At 40.9% G+C, this 22,350-nt stretch overlaps 1 protein-coding gene across 1 annotated transcript in view; it reads left to right on the top strand.

Moving 5' to 3' along the window:
• The window catches only part of p3h2 (prolyl 3-hydroxylase 2), a 63,747-nt gene that overhangs the window by 1,556 nt on the left and 39,841 nt on the right, over positions 1-22,350 (top strand). The window lies entirely within an intron of this gene.

The raw sequence follows: 22,350 nt of genomic DNA, 5'->3' as shown, positions 1-22,350 counted from the left end.
TGGTTTTTATGGCTACTCTGTGTGCTGTGTTATTTGTAATAACACACAACATTGTGTTACTCTGTAAGCAAATGTTTGAGGATTTCTCTGTTTTGGCGGTTCCGACTTTCTCTTCCAAGCTTCATTCAATCAACATTGACATCAACCTGCTAGATGACAGTGTATAACTTAAAAATGCAGTCAGGTAATAGATTCAGTTTTCTTTTGGTTATTGAAATGCACCTAAACTACCACTATTCCTCAATCCCAACACATTAGCACTACTTGTTATTGGCTTTACATTCAATATACAAACTTCCAGATCAGCATTTCCCATGAGCCATCTTTGGGCTGGGACGATGTTGAGCGCTAGGCGTGGGAACAATCCAAAAGACGGATACAACAGGAGAGCTGGGAACAAAGTGTAACTGCTGATTCAGACTCAGTGCTGTGTGCTAGATTTGTCCCAGAGGAGCAAGTGCATTTGTTGTGACTGTTGAACATTTTCCATCAGTTTTGTATTTGGAGTTGCACAAATGTATCTGTTTTATAGATATTTTTATTCCAAAGCTCAATATTTAGAATGAATTGGAAACCCTCAACTGTTATGGATGTAAATGTTTACACGTTTTACTGCATGTTTTTGATAGCCTGCTTTGTGTGGGAAAAAACCGTTAACAGGAACATTTGGAGTGTCTCCAAACCTCCCCTAGCTGAGTATTATTTTGGACTTCCGACTGATGAAAAGAGTGAGACTTGATACTTTACAAACGCTCCATTCCACATAGGCAGTGATACAATGAACTATTCCTGCAGGGAAATATATTTCTGCTTCCCCCGACTGCAGCTCAGGGTCAACTTCAGGACACTTGCGCTTAGGTAGCTTGAAGTGTGGCTATCATACAGTCGGGAGTCGGGACTACATGTTAGTGTGTACAAACAATAACTCATTGAACTTTTTACCTTAATGTGAGCAAGAGATTGACATTTTAACCCAGTTGGAGCTCCGTTGGGAAGCTGGCACGATCTCCTCACATGAACCTGAGACTCAGTCTACTTCCACTGTCGCTGACTGCAGACCAGCTCCAAATGCCAGGGTGATGACACACAGCTTACCCCGCTCCGAAGTGGTGGGAAGTCAATCTGCCCTGTGTCTGTCTGCTGGACAAATGGTTTCTCCATTTATTTATTTTTTCTTCTGAATCAGCAGAGAACAACTAAGAGCTGATGTGATCCTCTCATAAAAGTGCACGCTCCTGTCTAGACATGAGCGTAGTCACAGCCTCACTCACAGATCCCCAGCCAGCTGTAAAAATATCACTAATCTATTGTGGGAAGAATTATGATTTATTTAACATATGTTTAAAGAAAAAGTGGCACATATAGTTTTGAATCTTTTACAATAAAGCAGAAACTTAAGATCTTTTTGAGCATATCTTTATTTCAGCCTCCCCTGTGTCTAAGAGTGTGTTGACATCTTTATGAACTGAGTACATGGCAGCACATCAAGGCAGGGAGCTATGATGTTGATCTTACCACAGGTAAGGAGAGGCCGAGCTGAAGCGTTTCTATTGGCCAGGCCCATCAGAGCACATCAGACCTCTCAGTGTACGTATCCACATTAGTATTTAAACCGTGTGTGTGTGTGTGTGCACATGCACCCTCACGTGTTAGTATGGGGGTACTTGGTGGTGTTTGTGAAAATAAATAACATTCCTGCACATTCCAGCGTCACACACCCTCCTCCTGACAGCCTCTGGTACAATGCTGCCATTGGGCCTGAAAGAAGAGGCTCCACAGTCACCAACTGTTCTCCGCACTCAGGCTGCTGCGTATGTCCCCAGCTCGCCCATCATTTAGCCTGGCAAATATTTTATTTTCCTGTTGTGGTCTGTTTGCTTTTCTAAAAAAAGGGAGACACGCCACTTTCAGGTATTAAAGGGAGACTTCTGTAGCTGCCATTGGGCTGGACCTGCAGTGATCTCTGCCTCTGGCCCCAGCTCTCACTCCAGCTGCCCAACTGCAAAGCGATCAAAGGCTCTGAATCGCCCTCAGAGACAAGATGACATCAAATCTTCAGCCCTTTTATGCTTTATCTGCACGGCTGTTTCAAGAAGTTATTGTGAAAGAAGGGCCTCTTACTGCTGAACTGTGAATTTGTCAATGTTTATCTTGATCATGAATAATGAGTGAAAATCAGATTGAAGTCATTATACAAACATCCAGAAACTGTTCAGTTTTGGGTGGAAAACACCAACCACGTTTATTTTTACTAGATGGTATCTTGCGCATAAGCAGTAGCTAATTTGCATTTTTTCAACATTTCTTCTTCTCATTCTTTTTACGGGTAGCATTTCCTTTTGCAAGAGTGTGTATATATAGGGACATTAAATCTTTGTGAAAATATATATTCAAACTTGTATTACCTTCTGAGAATCTTTGAATTTCTCCTTGTGGATCCTCTAGAAATGCATAGGTATACACTTCTAAATCCTACAACAATGGTCAGTCATTACAAACTCCTGCAGTGCAGCCAAACATCTCCAAACCAAGATAACTTAATTGAAATTCCAACTGGAGATCCCAAAGTTCCCATAGATACCAAATCTTCTGAATGGCTTTTAATGTGTAGAAATTATTTACAAAGTGCATTTGTGCTCATATAACAGTAACTGATGTGTCTCATATAACCAAACCATGGGGTCTGTTTTACAGCTTGGTTTTGTGTATCTGTTGATTATAATGATTCCCTTTGTTACAGATAAATCAGGGGAGATTGAGACTGCAGTTTCTAGTAACCAAGGAGCTTGATGTTTCTCCATAATGAGCCTGTTGAGATGCTCATCCTGTGCGGCCAGTTTAAAACTGAGGACGGACAAGAAATGTGTGGCCACCAATGTACATGCAGCATTATTGATGATAAAAAGATTCAGCCTCCTCGTACCACCAGCAAAATGAAAGATGTCTTCTTGTTATTGCACTGACCTACAAGAGAAGTCTTAGGAATTTGGGACACATATCGTCTTTTTATTTTGAGAAGTTTCCATGTCTCACAGCACGATGTTAAAAGGTGACAGAGGGTCAGGAGAGTCTCTGAAGCCTGATGTTGTGAGCCTTCTCTGTAAATTCCTCTAAAGTCCGACTCTCACTCCTGCTTCCTCTGTGAATGTGATGATTTGATTACAACACAGCAGGTAGCTTATGGCTCAAGTACAGCTCCCCTTAGAAGGCACGTGGTGGGATGAAATTGGCTAGTTTGATTGTGAGTAGAAGCTCGGTATCTGTGAAGGGACTGTAATGATCGCAATCTTGTTGATACATTCTTGCTCTTGACTTTTCAGATTATTAGGAGAAACTGCCAAACACAGCAGCATGCAGGGGACATGTCTGTATCTAGGTTGAACTCCAGTGATGAATGTTGCACTAGATGGAAATCACAGATGATGTTATTGTCATCTGCAGCTCATAATAGACAGAGGGAGAGTGAGCTTTGTGTTTATAATGGATAAAGCAAGTAGTAACGCTGCCATTTGCTCAGAGGCATGTTGTGTGCGGCCAAGTCACATGTATGTCTTTGATGTACCGGCAGGGTTGATTTGCGGTTATCCTATTTGCAAAATGACTGGGGGCGGGACTTACTGCCGGAGCAAATGACGTAGATGTAGAAATCTTAGAAAAACACATGCTTAACTGAAGGAAATGAAGGCTGTGACTCAAAGGTCTATTTAGGGTTTGTGATACATAGAGTTTTAGCTGTAGCAAGTTTTATCATCTTCATGAGTGTAGTATCAAGCTAAGCAACAGCTCTCATTATTACTTGATTTATGGTTGTGCTTATTAACAAGATTTAGGTTTTACAATTTCTGCTTGTACTTGCTGGGCAGTAAATCATCAACACAAACATATTTAAGGTCAGATTATACAATTTTAAAGTCATTTAAATGTCAAAAAGAACAAATCGTATTTTTATTGGAAAGTTTATTGGTGACACACAGGATCCTGTTTTCCTAATAAATGCAAATAATCCCCTTCGCAATGACCACTTTCAGCACACACCTGCAGTGCAAGCATGCTGCTCCCCTGAGCTACAGTAGCGTGCAGGACGGTGCTCTGCCCAGACGGCCAGACATTGTGGCACTTGGCTGTGCCAAAGGCCTTCTGCATGACTGGATCTGAGCGGATAACCCACTACAGGAATGTGGGGGCACACTGTGGCGTAACATACTAATATTGTTCCTGCCCTCATTAACAATTAAACGCCTGTTGCAGATGAGGAGGCAGAATGCTACTAATGGGTCACTGCTGAAACTCTGCGTTGTTTTGTGTTATGGGATGAGACTGCAGCATTTCGAGTTAGATTTTTATTCGGATGTGACCGTGCTGCCACCTGTGCATGTGTGGCTGAGGCCGAACAGCAACTGTCCAAATACAAGAGCTGACCATCATGACACTTTGGGTTTAAGTTCCAAACTCTTGATTAATTGAGAATTGTTTATGATAGTGACTTCATTATGATCTCAGTGTATTCTTAATTTATGGAAGATTAGAATATCACCTGTTACAAAATTGAGGATTTGGACCAGGATTCACATTCTTGATCCAAGCAGCTGGAAAATCTCTGTGTGCGGGGATTTCTATATTTCCGTGAAGTGTTGGCTGCAAGGTCAGATTCAGTGTGTGTTTGAGTGTGTACATTCTGGTTGCGTGTGTGTTATTCTTTATGTTGGTGATTATCAGTCTGGCCAAAGACTCCTGGGTGTCTGAGTGGAGAAATCATGGCTGGGATGGAAACACCAGCGTTTGCCAGGCATCTGTTCAGCTTCACTAGTGACTTGAACAATGTGTTGGCTGCTGCTGGGGAGCAGCGAAACAGCTTCTATCTGTCATGTCACCTTCTACAGAGCAGACATTATCACACTCTCTTTTTCAGTAAATCAAGAAAAATAAGCAAATATTTATCTCAGTCAAATGTGGAACCATCGCATTACACACAAACTGAGTAGAAATTATATTTTCCGTAAAATACTGTTGAGTCAACTTTGCAGTGGCTGCATTAGAGAGAAGGAAGCTTTGTGCAGAAGAGGAAGAACATACATTGATTATGTTGTTGACTTTTTCAGAAACCCATGGGTGTGTTATACACTGTATACCTATAGCTGTTAAAATACGAGGTAGAAAGGGCCAGTGTACGGACTAGTGTTGGTAATTTTCGTTTTTACCAAAATGTGTGTTCACATAAAGCCAGTAGCTAGTTCAGGCTGTATTCTGAGTGTGACTAAACACATATTTGGCTTTGACAGAACTGTAGGTAGGTATTTCCAAACATTTTAGTCCAGAGAATAAAATGTTCCACAGGTTTTCTAAAGGTATCGTGTATTTACCTCACAGCTTGTTCCACACAACTGGGAGCTAAATGTATCTAACGTTTCAGGTTACTTCTGTCCTCAGCAGATAATTTCTGGGAAGTGGAAAGCTGTGGGCTTCGGCAGGAAACCACAAAGAGGGTAGAGGGTACACAAAGTCTATTCTGATGTAGAAGAACTGTCTTTTTCTAAGTTAGCAGTTTTAGGAGTGGAGTATGGTGATATACAACTGGGTGAACTGTGATCACATTACACTTGGTGGATGCAGTTTTGTCTGCTTTTGGTCCAGTATGTTGTTATTATTTATTTTAAGTATTAAAGTAAACATGCAAGTGACAATTTACCTCTTTGCTAAATAAGATACTGTACATTCATGTGTGAATATTTATACATGTTGTACCTTTTATAAATAAATATCCACAGACCAATCATTTAAATTATGGATTCTGGGCAAATCCTCCTCCAAAGTGAGAAGCATTCATGTTTTGAGGGCAGCTTGTTTGCCTTTTTGAACCAACAGCTGTTTCCTGTAAAATTCAATTAGATGTGTTGATTGTTTATCCAGGCCTTCTTCGCTGTCGTCAGCCGGCAGGGCAATGCTCCCAGGGTGTCTCTATAGCCACTTTTGCTTATATGCCACTGTGTATGAACGTGTCTCAGATGAAAGCGTCCGAAGGCAGGCCTGAGATGCACTTAGTATTAGAAATGTTATGTCTTTATATCATTCCGTGAAAGCCAACATTCAATTCCCCCTGCTACACATCACTAAGTTAAGTTTGACAGCTGGCATGGAGAAGGGAACTCTTTCCAATTTGCACACCCCCGTCTTCCTCCCTCCTACCGACGACTGCCAAAGAATAATTCATCTTAGCAGTGCATAACGCCAGGATTTCCAACTATTCTCCCCTGCCGCTCTGAGACCTGCTTATCTTTGTCGCTAGATCTCAGCACCTCCTGGGCCCTGGAGGTTTTTTCCCTGCAGGGAAACGGGTAGTATTACCACCTATTTAGAAGTCAGGAGAGAGTAGTTTTCATGATCTCATGTTGACCTGTACCCTGGCCGACACTGACCTCGCAGCGTCTCCACATCTGGTTCAGATCTCTGAGAACTGCAGACAATAACAGTGCTAAACAGCGTCAGGCCCAAGGAGACACAGGCAGGCTGCCTATTGGCCAGAGTGCTGTGACAGCATTAGAAGAAAATGGAGCTTGGGATGATTTGTGCATTAAGGTACGTAGATTTGGTTAAACATGCGTCATCTTAAATAAGAGGTCCTTCATAGTGGCTCAGGTAATTCATATTAACATACTAGTGGTCTTTTTTATTCATCTCCGTAAGAATTTTGTATCTTAAAACATTACTTGCATCGTTTTCAGGCTTGACCTGACAATTGGTTTCTGGTAATTATCCATGATAACTGAAACAAATAGAGTATGAAAGGTAGTGCATGATTCTTAAATAAATCCCCAAAGAAAAGTGAAAGTAGTCCCAACGTGTGGATGGGTCATACTGTCGCTGTGCTGCCAAAATGGTGATTAACAGTTTAACTAAGAGAAAATGATTGTCTTATTAAAGCAAAATGTACTTAAGGAACCTTTGCTGTAAATGTAAGCATTTCCCCAGGAAGCAGTATTACAGTATATCATCTGCGAAGAGTTAAAGGGAGGTTAGTTCTGCTTAATCTCCTGCTGGCTCCTACAGCAGGCTTTAAAAATGAGATGCACTGATTAATAGGACAAAAGAGAGTCAGAATGAGTGACAAACAACTGCTCTTTGGATTGGAAAATAAAAGTTTCCAAAACATTCTATCTGCTCAAAGCAGGGCTGCAATTAATTATTATCTTTACAAATCCATATTTCTGAACACTAGGACTTATATAACACAGAGAAAAACAACTCTGTGGAACCAACCCAGATACACATTGATAGAAATGGCAGGATAAACAAACATATTATGCTTGTATAGTGTGGTCAAATAGTATTTGCCTTTGAATCTAATCCTTTTAAAAGACATACAAAATCACAGCACTCCCAGGCAATAGTTATAGTTAAAGCGTTGGCCACACCTAAATCAGGGATGTTGTTTGAAGTACATCATGTTTGGCGAAGTCAAATGATTTGTGATCAGAACGTTTTGTTTCCTTTCAAAATGATATATTAATCATCACTGACATGTCTCCTGTTGCAATTGTCCATATGCAATTATATCTTCAACATGTAGCTGCAACCATGATCTTATTTAATCTTTAGTCTTTCTTGGAGTTACAAATAGACATGAATACATTCAGCATGAGATAAAATGATTGACTCATAAAGGCCCATCCTAAATAAACACAAGTCCTTATTAATCCCGAACACTGCCATCAGCTAACAAAACATGTCCAAGTTGCAATTTATTTTACAACATCTTTTTACAATTTGATTATGCTTGAGGCTAGTGTTTATACTCAGCCAGGTTTGCCAATGTTCTAATGAGTCATTAAAGTGAATTTGTAAGTTCAGTTTATATGAAGTGGTCAGAGGACTGTGATGTCACCCAGTGGGAGAATCTGCAAAGAATGTCAACTTTTGGCTCCCGTCATGAATTTGAGAGAAAACAACCTCAGTGTCTTCACTTTGAGATGTATTACCCCACGACCACATGCACTGAATACAGAGGGAAGGCATCAGTCTTCTTGAGTGTCAACATGCAGGAGTAATCATTTCACTTGTGACAGAGGAATATGTGAAAGTAAACTATTCCGTGTGCTGTGATCATAAACCTTGTGACACGGCCAAGGCCAGAGACCCCGTTCTGCTCTGGAGAAAAAATACTCTTTGGTGTTCCTTCATAGGGGTATCAATGTCATCCCGAATGTCTGCTTTGTATAACGGTGTGGCATGTTTACAATCATTTATTGTTTGGTTCCTGTAGCTGTTTTGAGGTACTGTCCGGCCCAAGGTGTTAGTCCGGAGTTCTGCTTTAGTTACGGACATATATAGAACATATAGTTATTGTGGATGCTACTGTATCCAAAGCTTTACCCCTATAATGACTGATAGTTAGGACAGTCAAGCTAAAGGAACACTATAAATATTTGGCTGCTGTTCAGGAGAAACACAAATATTTCGATTTTCATATAATAAATTCCATTAAAACAAGGGCAGCTGTGTCCTTTCCCTTGGATGAAAATTGACATTTTTCCTGCTTGTCAGTCCTGGTTTACAGGAATTGAATAGAAACAGGATTACCCTCTTTTATTGTTCTCCGGTATGGAAACCTTAACATGGCCAGTAAACTAGGCTCAACAACAGGCTTCTCAATTTAGAAGCTAAATACTCTGAGGTATTTACAAAATGTGAGTCGGGCCAATGCCATCCCACTCGGCTCTGAATGGCCCGTACAAAGAGTTTGAACTCCTGCCATCAGGCCACTGCTGTGTGCACGTGGTCGCAGGACAACAGAGCTGCAGGCTGCTTTGTATCCATGGCCTTCAATAACACTCAACATGGATTAGCTCATGCACATCAAAAGCCCATCTCCCCGCCTCCCTTTTGCTCTGTGAAATTTCCACTTGCACATGTATTTGCATGTCATTTCTTTTTCCTTGTGATCTTATCTTCTGATCTTTACTGCCTTCCAGTTTGGTGTAGTTGTGTTTGTTATTTTAGCTATACCGTTGTACTGGTAGTTGGCTTCAACCAGACTTAATGAAGCTTTCACTTGAGTTTTAGACTTAAATCTGTGTTAATATTTACATAGTTACCTTCTAGTCTAATATGTATTACTTTAAACATAGCTCCATCACAGTATCAGTTCATGGTGATGTCATGTTTATAGTCAGATGATGGGTTTGTAAAACTGTGTTTATTTTTGCTAAATTGCAATCGTAAATGCTTATCATATAAGTAAACAATACTGAATTTTTTATATTAACATGGGCCAAGTTGATACTAAAGTGAACTGACTTAATTATGTAACTAACTCTGTTTGACACACACAATAACTCTTATCTTTTAATAATAATAATTATACTACTGTATTCCAACTCTAACTTTTAATTAAATGTAATGTTTTTGGCAGGCCACAAGCATCTTTGTGGTTCTACTTACGACTACATTATTGAGTAATAGTATTGTTAAGTAGGGCAGTTGAGATCATGGGCGTAGGAAGCATCCTCAATTTGGATGGGACAATTTGACGGGGGGTGTGGGGGTCCTCCCCCAGAAAACAGAGTAGATATAATTTCCTGTATTCTGGTGCAACAAGTGGTTTGATACTTTTATGTGGCTATGAGGAAAATATATGGGTTCATTTTGTAATTCATCCATTAGTAAAGAAACATATTTGATTATTAATTCATGGTCGTCTTTAATAAAATAAAAACACAGAAAAATGTTCTTATGTCCATGTTGTCTGGGGGAGCAAACATATCAAACCAAGAGATCGTCAGCTTTGATTTTCGCTGTATTAACAATTTCCTGAACATTTTGTGTGTGTGTCATTCGACATGGTAAAAGTCGGGGGGGTCTAATCTAATCATTTCAAAAGGTGGGGGGGACTTGTCCCACCCTCATATAATGGCTGTGACGCCCATGGTTGAGATACATTTAGCTTTAGCTGGCTTCCTCTGAGTCCTGTACAACGCTTTTTAAGCTGTGGATATAGACCTGAAGTGCTAACGCATTTTAAATCCACATGCCTCGGATATTTCCGGTTGCTTTTCTGGCAAACCCCAAAAAGACCAACATGTTTTCTTTTAATAGTCTGAATAAGGCTGTGCATAGCAGTTAAAGTTGGCTTTAGTAAATTATAGGTGTTCCTTCTAAGAATATCTCACATGTTCATGGCATATGTTTGCATGGGTGTGATGTGTTGCCTTCACACAGCTGAAATAAATCATAAACTGTGTATTTTAGTTAAGGCCATTCCTCACTTTAACTGCGGTTCACACAAACTGAACCACATCATTAAAATGTTGAATTTCAGCAATGAGACATGTCCACCATTCTTCTGTTATTACTTCCTCACAGAAAAGGCTACTAATGGCTTCATCCCGGTGCAGGAGCTCACCTTGTGGGCTGGTTTCTAAGCAGCAGCAGGGATACAAACACATCCAATGAGAGACAAGCTGCACCGCGGTTTGGTGTCTCAGAGCATCTCTTCACCAAAGAGGAATTTTTAAATGGTTTGTGCAGGAGGCTGAATCTTGGATACTGTGTCATTCTGAGGAAATGACTAGTTAATTCCCCATGAAAGGCTGTATGGTCTTGAAAGAGGAGTATGACGTGCTGTACAGTAGGGCCCTTGTGGCATTACAGAAACTGGTTCATGACATCATGTATGTTGGACAGCAAACAAGTACTTCGTTATGCACACAAAGTGGAAAAATCGTGCTACGGGTTATTAGAATTCCATAGAGTAGTTTCTCTGATGTCAGGTTTGATTGGTTTTACAACTTGCAGTATCTCATAAATCTTGACAGTTTTTAATATCCAGTACATCAGGCCCCAGCTGGCACTAGTTTGACCTGCTGTCATGAAGCATTAGGTCATCTTTATCTCCCTATGAAGCGTCCACTGTGCCTTCTCTTCTTTAAAGCTTTGTGTAGGCCTGTGTCCAGCAAAAACAGCACTTTTTGCCCTCTCACTTACCGGGTGCAATGTAGTTTTAAGTAAAGTGTAGACATGTCATGCTTCCACTGAGGCCTCCGTGTTTCATGTTTTCCATGAGCTACTTGCTTCTACTGTAAAACCCGGCTGTGGTCTCTGGCCGAGGCGCTGAGGTTTTAGTGCACCATCAGCCTGTAGGAGGCATTAGTCCAGGCTGCACGTGTGAGAGGCACAGCGGAGAGCCACAGGCGCTGACTTTGCCTCAGACGCTGAGCACTGCCATGGCAGGATGAGCTCATGTGAATAAGTGGTGCTACAATAGAATTGTATATGTGGAATGAAGGATGCACTTTGGGAAATCTTAGTCTTTCCAACATGAAATGTGTCTCTTATTCTTACAGGTCTGTCACTTTTACATGTCTAAACAGAATTGCCTCAAAGCAGTTATTGCTTTTGTTTGGTATGTTTGAGCGGGTATGAACACAAAACTAGTAATAAGGTAACAAACAGTATTAAGATGTTAGGCACTCTGACTGTCACGCCTTTTCCAGGAAATTAACAGACATTTTTATTCAGAATTAACTTAGACATCTTTTGTGGAAAGATACGAAGAGCAACAAATTACAACCGGCACTAGATAGTTGAGGCTTAAATTATAATTAATAGCTCCGACAATTTGATTGTATTGTTTTCACCAGGAGACTATGCTCCAATTCAAACACTGAGTAAGTGCATTGAACAAATCAATGACTGGATGTGTCAGAACTTTCTCCAATTAAACAAAGATAAAACTGAGGTAATGGTTTTTGGAGCCAAGGCAGAACGTATAAAAGTTAGCGCTGAGCTTCAGTCTGCAATGTTCAAAACAACAGATAAAGCCAGAAATCTAGGTGTAGTCATGGACTCTGACCTGAGTTTCAACAGTCACATTAAAACAGTTACTAAATCAGCCTACTATCACCTAAAGAATATATCTAGGATTAAAAGACTAATGTCACTGCAGGATTTGGAAAAACTTGTCCATGCTTTTATCTTCAGTAGACTCGACTACTGCAATGGTGTCTTCACAGGTCTCACTAAAAAATCTATTAGAAAGCTGCAGCTGATTCAGAACGCCGCTGCTCGAGTCCTCACTAACACTAAGAAAGTGGATCACATCACTCCTGTTCTGAAATCCTTACACTGGCTTCCTGTGTGTCAAAGAATAGATTTCAAAATACTGCTGCTGGTTTATAAAGCACTGAATGGTTTAGGCCCAAAATACATTTCTGACCTCCTGCTAAATTATGAACCATCCAGATCTCTCAGGTCTTCAGGGACTGGTCAGCTTTCTGTCCCCAGAGTCAGAACTAAACATGGAGAAGCAGCGTTCAGTTATTATGCTCCAAATCTCTGGAACAAACTCCCAGAAACCTGCAGGTCCGCTGCAACTCTGACTACTTTTAAATCCAGGCTGAAGACTTTTCTTTTTGTCGCTGCTTTTAATTGAACTATTCATATCTTAGACTGCACTGTAACTTTTATCCATGTATTTTTTCTTTTAATGTTTATTTTATTAGCTTTTCTTTTTAATGACTGATTTTAAATGCCATTTTCTTAATGTCTTTCTTTTTTTGTAAAGCACTTTGAATTGCCTTGTGTTGAAAAGTGCTATATAAATAAACTTGCCTTGCCTTGTTATCTGTTACGCAGTGTAGTTGACTCTCAGGACATAATTCAACATTGTATGTAGTTAAACGCTAGCAATCAACCTATGTGCCTTTTTGGTGATGTTTTGCATAGGGGCCCTATTCTGCTCATTTTCAGGTTCTTTTTTGTACGTTGTGCTTCTACTGTGACATGTTTACGTGCTTTAACGTTTAAAAAGTGCTTTATTTTTCTCATACTGCCTGTGATCTCTGATTAGTTACCTTGCTGGCTCTGTTTTGGTTGGTCAACTGCTATAAGATCTCCCGCCACTTAACAATGTGTTGGAATGATAGCCAATAGAAGCTCGAGTGTTACAAAGTAATGTCATTATGTTACGGAAGTAATCAAAGTAGTCCAATGGAGGCGTTGCCTAAAGGGGGGGGTGGGTATAGGAGAGAAACTCCTTCTGGCATGAACTTTGGGTTTTTAGCCTTTGCAGACCATTTACATGCACACAAACCTACACTACAGGATAAGGAAAACCCAGAAAAAACACAATAGGGTCCCTTTAACACAGTTGGACAGTGATTGTGTTCCTAAGGTAACAGAGTGTTGAGAGTAACTGCTTCCAACAGGTGTCTTGTTGAGCTTGTACCTGGTGCAGAAATGTCACACACCCTGTGTAGCCAAAAGTTATTAACTTCTGTTTTCTTGAAACTTCCACAGCGGGTCATTTGATAAATATATCCGGGTCGACAAACTATGTTACTAAACCACTGTTTCTACTTTTTGAATTCATTCAGTGTTTGTCATGAGTTGATCTTGGCCAATACATACATTCCTTGGTCTGGCTCTAAAAGAGATGGTTGAATAGTTATAATGTTCATTTTTGAAGCATTACCATGAGGTCAGAGCACAGTCTTGACTGCTCATGTTCAGATATGTGTTATGGTCTGATACTCTGTCACAGTATCCAGCGCCTGAAGAAGAGCTATTAGCTGTGGAATGAAAAGTGCTTTGTGCATATTGGTAGAGATCTGTTATTGTCTCTTTAGTTAAAGTGGATCACCAGTGTCGGAGTGAAGCATTTGGAAAAGAAGAACCCCTGCCCTGTGTGTTTTCAATCATGGCTGCCTTGCCCCTAACTCACCCTCAACTTTTTTCTAACCTCTATGCCCTGAGGCAAGCAAACAACATTTATCATCTTAATAAGTGCTCTCGAGAAGATAGTGCTGGCTTTATAGTACTATTCACAATACAGTAACTACTTTTGTTGAATGTTGTCATCGAAATAATTGCGATATACAATAACGGCCCGTCCACACAGCGGCGTGCGTTGAAGCTTTCAACGCTTCTGCCCATTCCCTTTTAATGGGGTGACGTCACTTTTAGCCGAACTGCATTTTGGGAAGCGACGTGGAGCGTTGCTGGCTTCAAAAGTTGAGCAATGTTCAACTTTTGACGCCTCGACGGAGGCGTCAGCCAATGAAATCCCGTTTATGCAAATCTGCCAGTACAAGCGCTAGCTAATCAAACCGCGTGCATGCTGGGAGAGACTACGCAGGTCATTTCCTCATATTCCAAAAAATGGAGGGAAAATTAATTATAGCGGTAGTGAATCACCCGGTGCTGTATGATCAGTCTCTGTTCATCTACCGGGATACAAACCGGAGGAGCAAGGCATGGAGGGAGGTGGCAGAGACAGTGGATGAAACTGGTAGGTTTTCGCCTGTTTGGGGATTTTATATCCAGTTTACTTCGTTTTAACATTGCTATTGCTTTGTATGTCGGGGGCGGGAGATTAATGTGATTGGTTGTTGGTCGCGTTGCTCGCAAAAAATCCCCAAGCTTCAGATACGCCCACCTCCAAGCGTCAACGCACGCCGCTGTGTGGACGGGCCGTAATACTGTCATTATTAGACCATTTGAAGCCACTGATATTATAATAGGAACTTATCTTATCTCAACAACCATCCATGTAAACACAATGGACAATATCTAGGTCATAAAAAGTCACCAAAGTCATGTTCATACATTGTACGATAAGTCAATAACATATTTATTGAGACACATACAATGCCTCATAATGTTATGTAAGAATACAAGACCACAGTCACCTTTCCTCACCTGCTTGAGATTAAAAGGCAAGGTAAATGTTTGAAGGTCTCTGATAATGTCTGGTTTGATTGTGTCAGGCCCACCACTTACAGCTGTCATGGCTTAGTGTAGAAATGTACACTCAAAACAATCCTTCATCCTTGGTTATCCTGCGGGCCTTAGAAAGACGACAGTAGCTATAATTTATTGCCTTTATAAGCAGCTTATTCCAACGCTTTGTGGGTACATACCTTTGTGGATTGTTCAGTGAAAGTGTAGGCATGTCATCATCCCTGTCGCCTACTGCTTTGTAATTTAGGGAGTGTGTTTTTTGCTGTCATGTAACTATGTTATTAAGATAGTTCAGTTGCCTCTGCACCTCCTCAGGCTACAAAATGGGTAATAAAATGCGGAGTGCATGGTTTTATAAGTGTGATTATTACATTTTCAGCCTGTTTCCACCTCTTCCTCACAGTGCCACACATGATACAGATCTCAGCAAATTCCTGGCATCGCAGCCTTAAAAACCCAGACAAAAGAGCTGTCTTTGGAATAATGGAATAACAGTTAATAATGTTAATGGAAACAGCAGTTGGATGTTGTGACACATCTCTGTCTCTAGTGAACGGAGGCAGGAAGACGAAATGAGGAAAGATGTGGATGGTTTCATTCTCAGGGGCTCAGTGTGAGCCAGCTGTGGACGGGGAGGAAATGAGGTCACCCCCTACTCAGGGAGTCACATTTATAGAACAGCCCACAGTAATACCGATGATGCATTTCTTCAGCTCTTTTTTATCATCTATATGTATTTAAATACATATTTTACAAGGCATTTATGGAACAGTAGAGCCACATTATTCAGGAATGATTGGTAGTGGTGGTAGAATTCTCCAGAAAGATGTTTTGGGAGGTCTGGAGGAGTTTTTCCCCTCCAGATTGTCGGGGATTTCCTTTCCTCCCCCGGGGACATCCTGTTATCTGAGCTGTGACTCAGTGGAAAACCTGCTTTCAGTGACTGGAACTTCTCTCCCTCTAGATTGATTACTCCACTTGATTGCTATTTTTCTTATCTAAAAACCCACATTGAATACTTGCATGTTGCAGCATTTTATCACTATTTAATCAGTCTAGGGAATAAAACCACTATTAAGTTCTTCTGACGTTTCGAGCCGGTCATTCTCTTTTATAACTTTAGCAGCTGTGTGTGGGATGACTCAGGTCTGGACAAGCAGAAATACAGAGGGGGAAATAATTACAACAGCGCAACTCTAAAATGTCTGTTGAGGAAGGAAAACTAGTCTTTGTGGTTTAGGAAGATATGAGAGGAAACATGTGTTATTTGAATTTGTTTAGTCCAAACAGTTTTTACAGACATTTTATGGACATTCAAAATGAATTAAGTCATGTCCTTACGCAATACCACAACTTAAATCAACAGTTCAACTTTGCAGGAGTTGTAAAAGCTAAATTGGCACTAAGGGCGTCAGTAGGTCACTGAAGAAATCTGATGCCGGCCAAAACTGTTGCCAAATAATTCAGTTTTATGATGTGACAATGCTATGGTTAAAGTTTGTCACGGCTTAAAAAGGAAGAGAAACAAACTGCGGTCTTCTATTTGAAAGTCAAACATTTAATTGTTTATAGGACTTAATCCAAAGTGGCAAAAATGAGGCGGAGACAACCCCACCAGGAGAAAAGTGCGCCTGCTTTTTTATTTGTGCTACCATGTTACTCCTGACATATCATGTGTATTTGTATCTTTTTAGAAACAAATTGTATTGACAGTACCATTATTTTTCAAATGACAAAACCAGATGAGGTCAAACTGTTTTTATGAGTCACTAGTAATGTTTTCTAGCTGTGAATAACTTCAGATTTCGATCAGACAGCTGTGACAGTAATGACAGAGTGATTTCCTCTTTAACAAACCTGTCCACGGGGGGTTTCTCTAGTGTTGTAACTTTTGAGTGAAGTACACCCCAGTGAAAGACCTGACCTTTGCCCTCATCTTCTTGCCTTCTCCCTGATTAATTAGTTTGGTCGAGCCTGGTCTGTGTCAGTCAAGGTTTCTCCAAAGACTCATTAACATCACTACATAATTTGAAGTGCTCTTAAACACCTGTGTGGATTGAACTCTGGCCCACCTGCAAGGACCCTACTTTGGTTAACATGTCAGTCAGGCGGTCAGTTTCTTCTCCTCTCTAGGGTACCTTTATCAAAGAGAACATACTAGGCTCATTTTTAGGTTCATATTTGTATGTTGTGCCTCTACTGTGACATGTGTACATGCTTCAATGTTTAAAAGGTGCTTTATGGTTCTCTTTTCACCCTCTGTCTGAATGAGAGCCCAGTCTGCTCTGATTGGTTAGCTGGCTGGCTTTTTTGTGATTGGTCAACCGCTTAGAATTGTCCCATCCCTTAGCCTATCACATACATTGTGTTGAAGCGGTAGCCAATGAAAGTGCAAGGTTTATATAACAAAATGATGTCCCTAAAAGCACACTAGGGACCCTGCTATTTCTGCTGTCAAACCCACATGAGCTTTCATACAGTATGTTGTTTTGCTAAAATATGCTGTGAATGATACAGTTTTAAATGTGTACATTTTAATGACATTTCACCGACATTAGGATTTGGGGATAAATGCATCCAAAAAGGTACATTTGCACCTTGTTTGTCTTCTTGTACATAAACTTCAGGTTAATGAGTTAACTTGTATTCCCCGGCCTCCTGGCTCTTAGTCTGAATCTCATCCAAGTTTCGTATCAGACATTTCCCTCTCTCCATTTCCTCCCACTGAAGCTCAACCAAATGATCTCTAGTTTGTGTCTGTAATTACAAATGTCAAAAAGGGCAACCGCCTGTCAGGTCTGGACTAGGAGGTTTGCATCAGCATGTGTGTATGAAGAATGGGAATTTGACTAATCAATCTGTATCATGATTAAAGATAAACTTTTATGCATTAGTTTAAAAGTGTGTGAATGTCATAAAGACACAGGCTTCCCTTTTTTAAATATTCTGTCATCATGTGGTCTATTCTATTCACAGTGGTTTTCCTCACAGCTTTATAGGAACCACAGAGTAATTTATAAGTTGTCCTGACCAGTATTTTAAATTAAAGACATTTATCTGCTATATTGGGTACTTTTTTAATGAAAGACAAGAATGTTAAAGCAGCTGTAATCTTTATATCCTTATGATCCTTATAACATCCATTCTTGATGTGATCCCAGCACCGTCATTTAAGCTTAAACTTAAAGGAGATGTGTGTCTCTGTTAAACTGGCAGAAGACCTGATTTTCTAATGACTGTATGCGAAGTTAAAGAAAGTAGGCTTAGGAATGCATTGGGGTTTTATTGAAGATAATATACTGTGTTCTCTAATTATTTGTTACGTTAATAAGGCTTAAAGTTTATCCCTATTTACCAAACAAATTATGTAAATCCAGTGCAGCATTTGTCAAGTAGTTTTACCTCTTGTTGTTGTTGGTATGTTTAAAAAGTGTCCTTTGCAAACCAGATAATGTGAAGGCAAGTAATTCGATTTGGAATACGCCTTTAAAGCCTGCCTGGTATTTCTCACTTTCTCCATAATTTTTAATTACCCTGTTGTTGGATGTGTGTGGTTCCTCATTGCGTAGAACATATGGTCCTTGCCATTGTTTATGGAGATATTTTGAGATTTAGTTTTCATTCTTGCCAAATCAGATCAACTGTGTTTTCAGATGCTATAAAGACTTTATTATAATGAAATCTTCAGGATGTTGTTTGTGAAGTAAAGTCAGATGTTAGCAGGGGGGTTCTGTTGACCACAGTCTGCCAGCTGCAACTGGATCCTCTGCAGAGGAGAAGCAGACTTTTATAATGAACAGATGTCTAATCCTGGACCTCCTGCATGTCCTTCTTTTCTAAACCACTTCCTTAGTAGCGTCCAGACCTGAACCTGAGTCTCTCACCTCTGTAGTAACAGGTGACATCCATCCGACAAACGTCTCAAAATACTCACTCAGGGTTTCATAATCGCTGAGGTCCAGAAGTCTCTCTGTTAACTAAGTGGCAGCTGGCATTGTTTCCTGCCAGTGTCACAGCCCTGAAGATACGTTTTTAAGCGAAGTGTCAGAGCTGCCAGAGTCTGAATGTTTGAGATTCTTGGATGAAGTGATGCTCTTAGGCTGTGTTGTGGTTCTTGGCTGAAGAAAACCAGGACTGTTTGTCTCCGTCTGTGTTTGTGCAATGCTCTGCTGACAATGGAGATGTTGGAGAAGTGGGGAAAACCATGAACAAGTAATAAACCATCCGTGCCCTTTTTTGAGGCTCGGATCCCATCATTATTTATTCCCCCTGCTCTATTAGGTCGTCTGTTAGCTCTCAACCCCAGCTTGAAAATTGGAGCGCACACGGGTGGACGTGCAGATACACACACTCATGCATGAACACACAGAGGCTCAAAGAAACCTTCGCCTGAGGTGTACACATGCTACACACACATCCAGGGAAGCTGATGCAGCTGGGACACATCAACAAGCAATAACCCCACACATGCATCCTTCTGCCCACACACATCTTTTCAAACCTCTCTAAAATCAAAGCTGATCTCAAAGTGACTCTTGTTTAACCTCGACAGGTTATTTCTCGGGGTGCTATTTGGAGGAAGGGGCCGGTGCCCGATCTTACAGTAGAAAGTGTGTTGATTTTATTGCCTGTGACCTAGCATGGCCACAGCAGAAACTATTGCCAGGTGGGCCGCCTCGCCGAGCAGACTGAGGGATGCAGATGGAAATCTCTGCCTCTAAGTGTTCCAGGATGACTGGCACTGAGGGATTAGCTGCTGTCACTCATTCACCATCATGAAGAACAACAAATACAGAAACACTTATTTCAAATGGAGCTTGGTGCTGCTGGTGGGTTTGTTGTTAAGACAGTGTCAGGATGAATTGTGTGCCATTATTTCGTTTTTATAGCCATCTTGACAGCCTGTCCATCAGTCAGACAGTTAAGTTGCTGGCCGTTCTCAAGCCTGTTGAATGTTTTTAACTAGTTTATATTTACCCTGAGGTTTAAAATCCATCTGCTAATAGCATAAACCAAAGCCAATAAAGATTGAGAGGGTGACAATTATACAAAACAAACACAATGTTAGCCATGCTTGTGGTATAACTCTTGAGTGGTGAGTTGGTTAGTTCACAACTGTAGTTCAGACTTAAAATATCTCAACAACTATTGGATAGAATCATGTGAAATCTCCTTTTTTTTAAAAGACAATCATGAATTCGAAGCCTACCTTGTTTTGGTGATTTTGTCTCATTGAGGTGAAAGTCTTCTCGAGGGATGTTGGAGGCTCTGTCTTAACAGGATATGAGGTATTTTAAGAGAGATGGAGTTGATTATTTTACTCTCCCACAGTGCTTTGCTAGTGGTTTCAGGTGCTGATGTTAGCGTGGGGCTATGTTTTTTTTGTTCGAGAAATTAACTTTAATGATGTTTTGTTCTCAGCAGGAAACCGATGGACTGTCCACTCCAAGTAGGGAATGAGTCCTTACCCCAAGTGAAGGAGTTCAAGTATCTCGGGGTCTTGTTCTCGAGTGAGGGAACAATGGAGCGTGAGATGGGCCGGAGAATCGGAGCAGCGGGAGCGGTACTACAGTCGCTTTACCGCACCGTTGTGACGAAAAGGGAGCTGAGCCAGAAGGCAAAGCTCTCTGTCTACCGGGCCATTTTCGTTCCTACCCTCACCTATGGTCATGAAGGATGGGTCATGACCGAAAGAACGAGATCGCGGATACAAGCGGCCGAGATGGGTTTTCTCCGCAGGGTGGCTGGTGTCTCCCTTAGGGATAAGGTGAGAAGTTCAGTCACCCGGGAGGGACTCGGAGTTGAGCCGCTCCTCCTTCGCGTCGAAAGGAGCCAGTTGAGGTGGTTCGGGCACCTAGTTAGGATGCCACCTGGGCGCCTCCCTAGGGAGGTGTTCCAGGCACGTCCAGCTGGGAAGAGACCAAGGGGTAGACCTAGGACCAGGTGGAGGGATTATATCTCTTCGCTGGCCTGGGAGCGCCTTGGGATCCCCCAGTCAGAGCTGGTTGATGTGGCCAGGGAAAATAAAGTTTGGGGCTCTCTGCTGGAACTGCTACCCCGCGACCCGACCACGGATAAGCGGGAGAAGATGGATGGATGTTTTGTGTAACTTATTTCGTAAAACCCATTTCATAGCCACATTTTCTTGCTGGCTTCGTAAATTGGTAATCATTTTTCATGTTTTCTTCAACTTTTAAACAACATTCTTTCTGAGGCCCCCCTGCAACTTTATCATATCATACTTTCTCTCATTCACATAAACACTATTCTGTCGCACACACATACACTTGAAAACACAGAGGCTCTCAGTGGGTGACCACACAGGATTTTCTACAACAGGAAGTTATCAACACACAAGCAAATAGTGTAGGATTGTAAACACACTGCCAACATCTGGACCAGCTCTGTCCCTTTTTTTCCACCTATCACACCGTGGAGAATTGAGGCCTGGACTTAGTTTCTGCTGCTTACGAGAGCTAAGTTTCCCTAAATAGGTTCAATCATGGAGATACAGACTTATACTCTTTCTTTAATTTGGAATGGAATTCAAACGAAATGGACAGACTTGGACTCAAATTAGGTCAATTGGTTTCCATTAGCGTGCACACACATCTCTAATGCTCCCAGTACCTCTAGCAGCATGAGAGGGGTGCCCTCGTAACAAAGAACAATGAAGGGCAGAAGTAAAGTGGAAGCAGATTTTCATAATGAAGGATGGAAATCCTTGCTGGAAACATATTTAGGGGAAATACATATGGAGCATATTATTGCCAGGTCTCTAAATGTATTATTGTGAAATATTAGCTTGTTTCTAGGTAAGATTTTGACAGTGGTAATTCTGTATCATTATTCATAAAGTGCTCCATGTGCTTGGCCAATGATTCTGAAGTTGTAGAAGCAAATATGAGTCATCAGCATCACTGAAACTACAAGCAGGATCAACTCCTGACTGTTTCATTCATGTTGTTCAAAACCACAAGCTACATTCCACATTGCAGCAAAGCAGTCCTATTATCAACACAGTCTCTTTTATAATGCAACAAGATGCTGGGTTCTAGCACTGTCGCTACTATCCCTTAACCACATTTTGGTTTGGTTGAGGCTTTTGATAACATCTCACTCCTGATTTCCAGATGTATAGTAAAACACACCAATATTTAAAGACTAAAGGAAAGAATTTGAGAAATAAAGGAATGTCTTTAGCTGAGTTTTCCACAGTGGAAATCAAGGCTTCTCTTATGACTCACACCACAGCCTATAGTCTAAGGATATAAGAGTTTTTAATTGTCTTTACCCAGTTAGAAAAAGAGAAGCCACCACTTTTTCCTAACATTTGTCTGAAGTGGACTAATAAGTGAGGGTCATTATGCTAAGGATTTATCCGCATAATGTATTTTTCCAGACGGGCAAAAAAGCTTTACCCTATTTCTTAAGAAGGCCATTTTTTCTTGGCTATGGGTTATAAAACAACAACATGGAGGATCTTTAGTTGGACTCAAGGTGGAAAACGTCATTACCCCTTTCAAACTTGACAAAGGAGAGCTTCCTGTGCATTTTCTATCTTCAAAGCCTTTCTCTCAACATCTTAAATTCTATCATCCACTCGAGAAACGTAGC

This window comes from Gymnodraco acuticeps, unplaced genomic scaffold (assembly GCF_902827175.1).
Source record: "Gymnodraco acuticeps unplaced genomic scaffold, fGymAcu1.1, whole genome shotgun sequence".
NCBI classification, from domain to species: Eukaryota; Metazoa; Chordata; class Actinopteri; order Perciformes; family Bathydraconidae; genus Gymnodraco; species Gymnodraco acuticeps.
The sequence above is the reverse complement of the archived record's forward strand: the minus strand, read 5'-3'. Positions and strand labels throughout refer to the sequence as shown.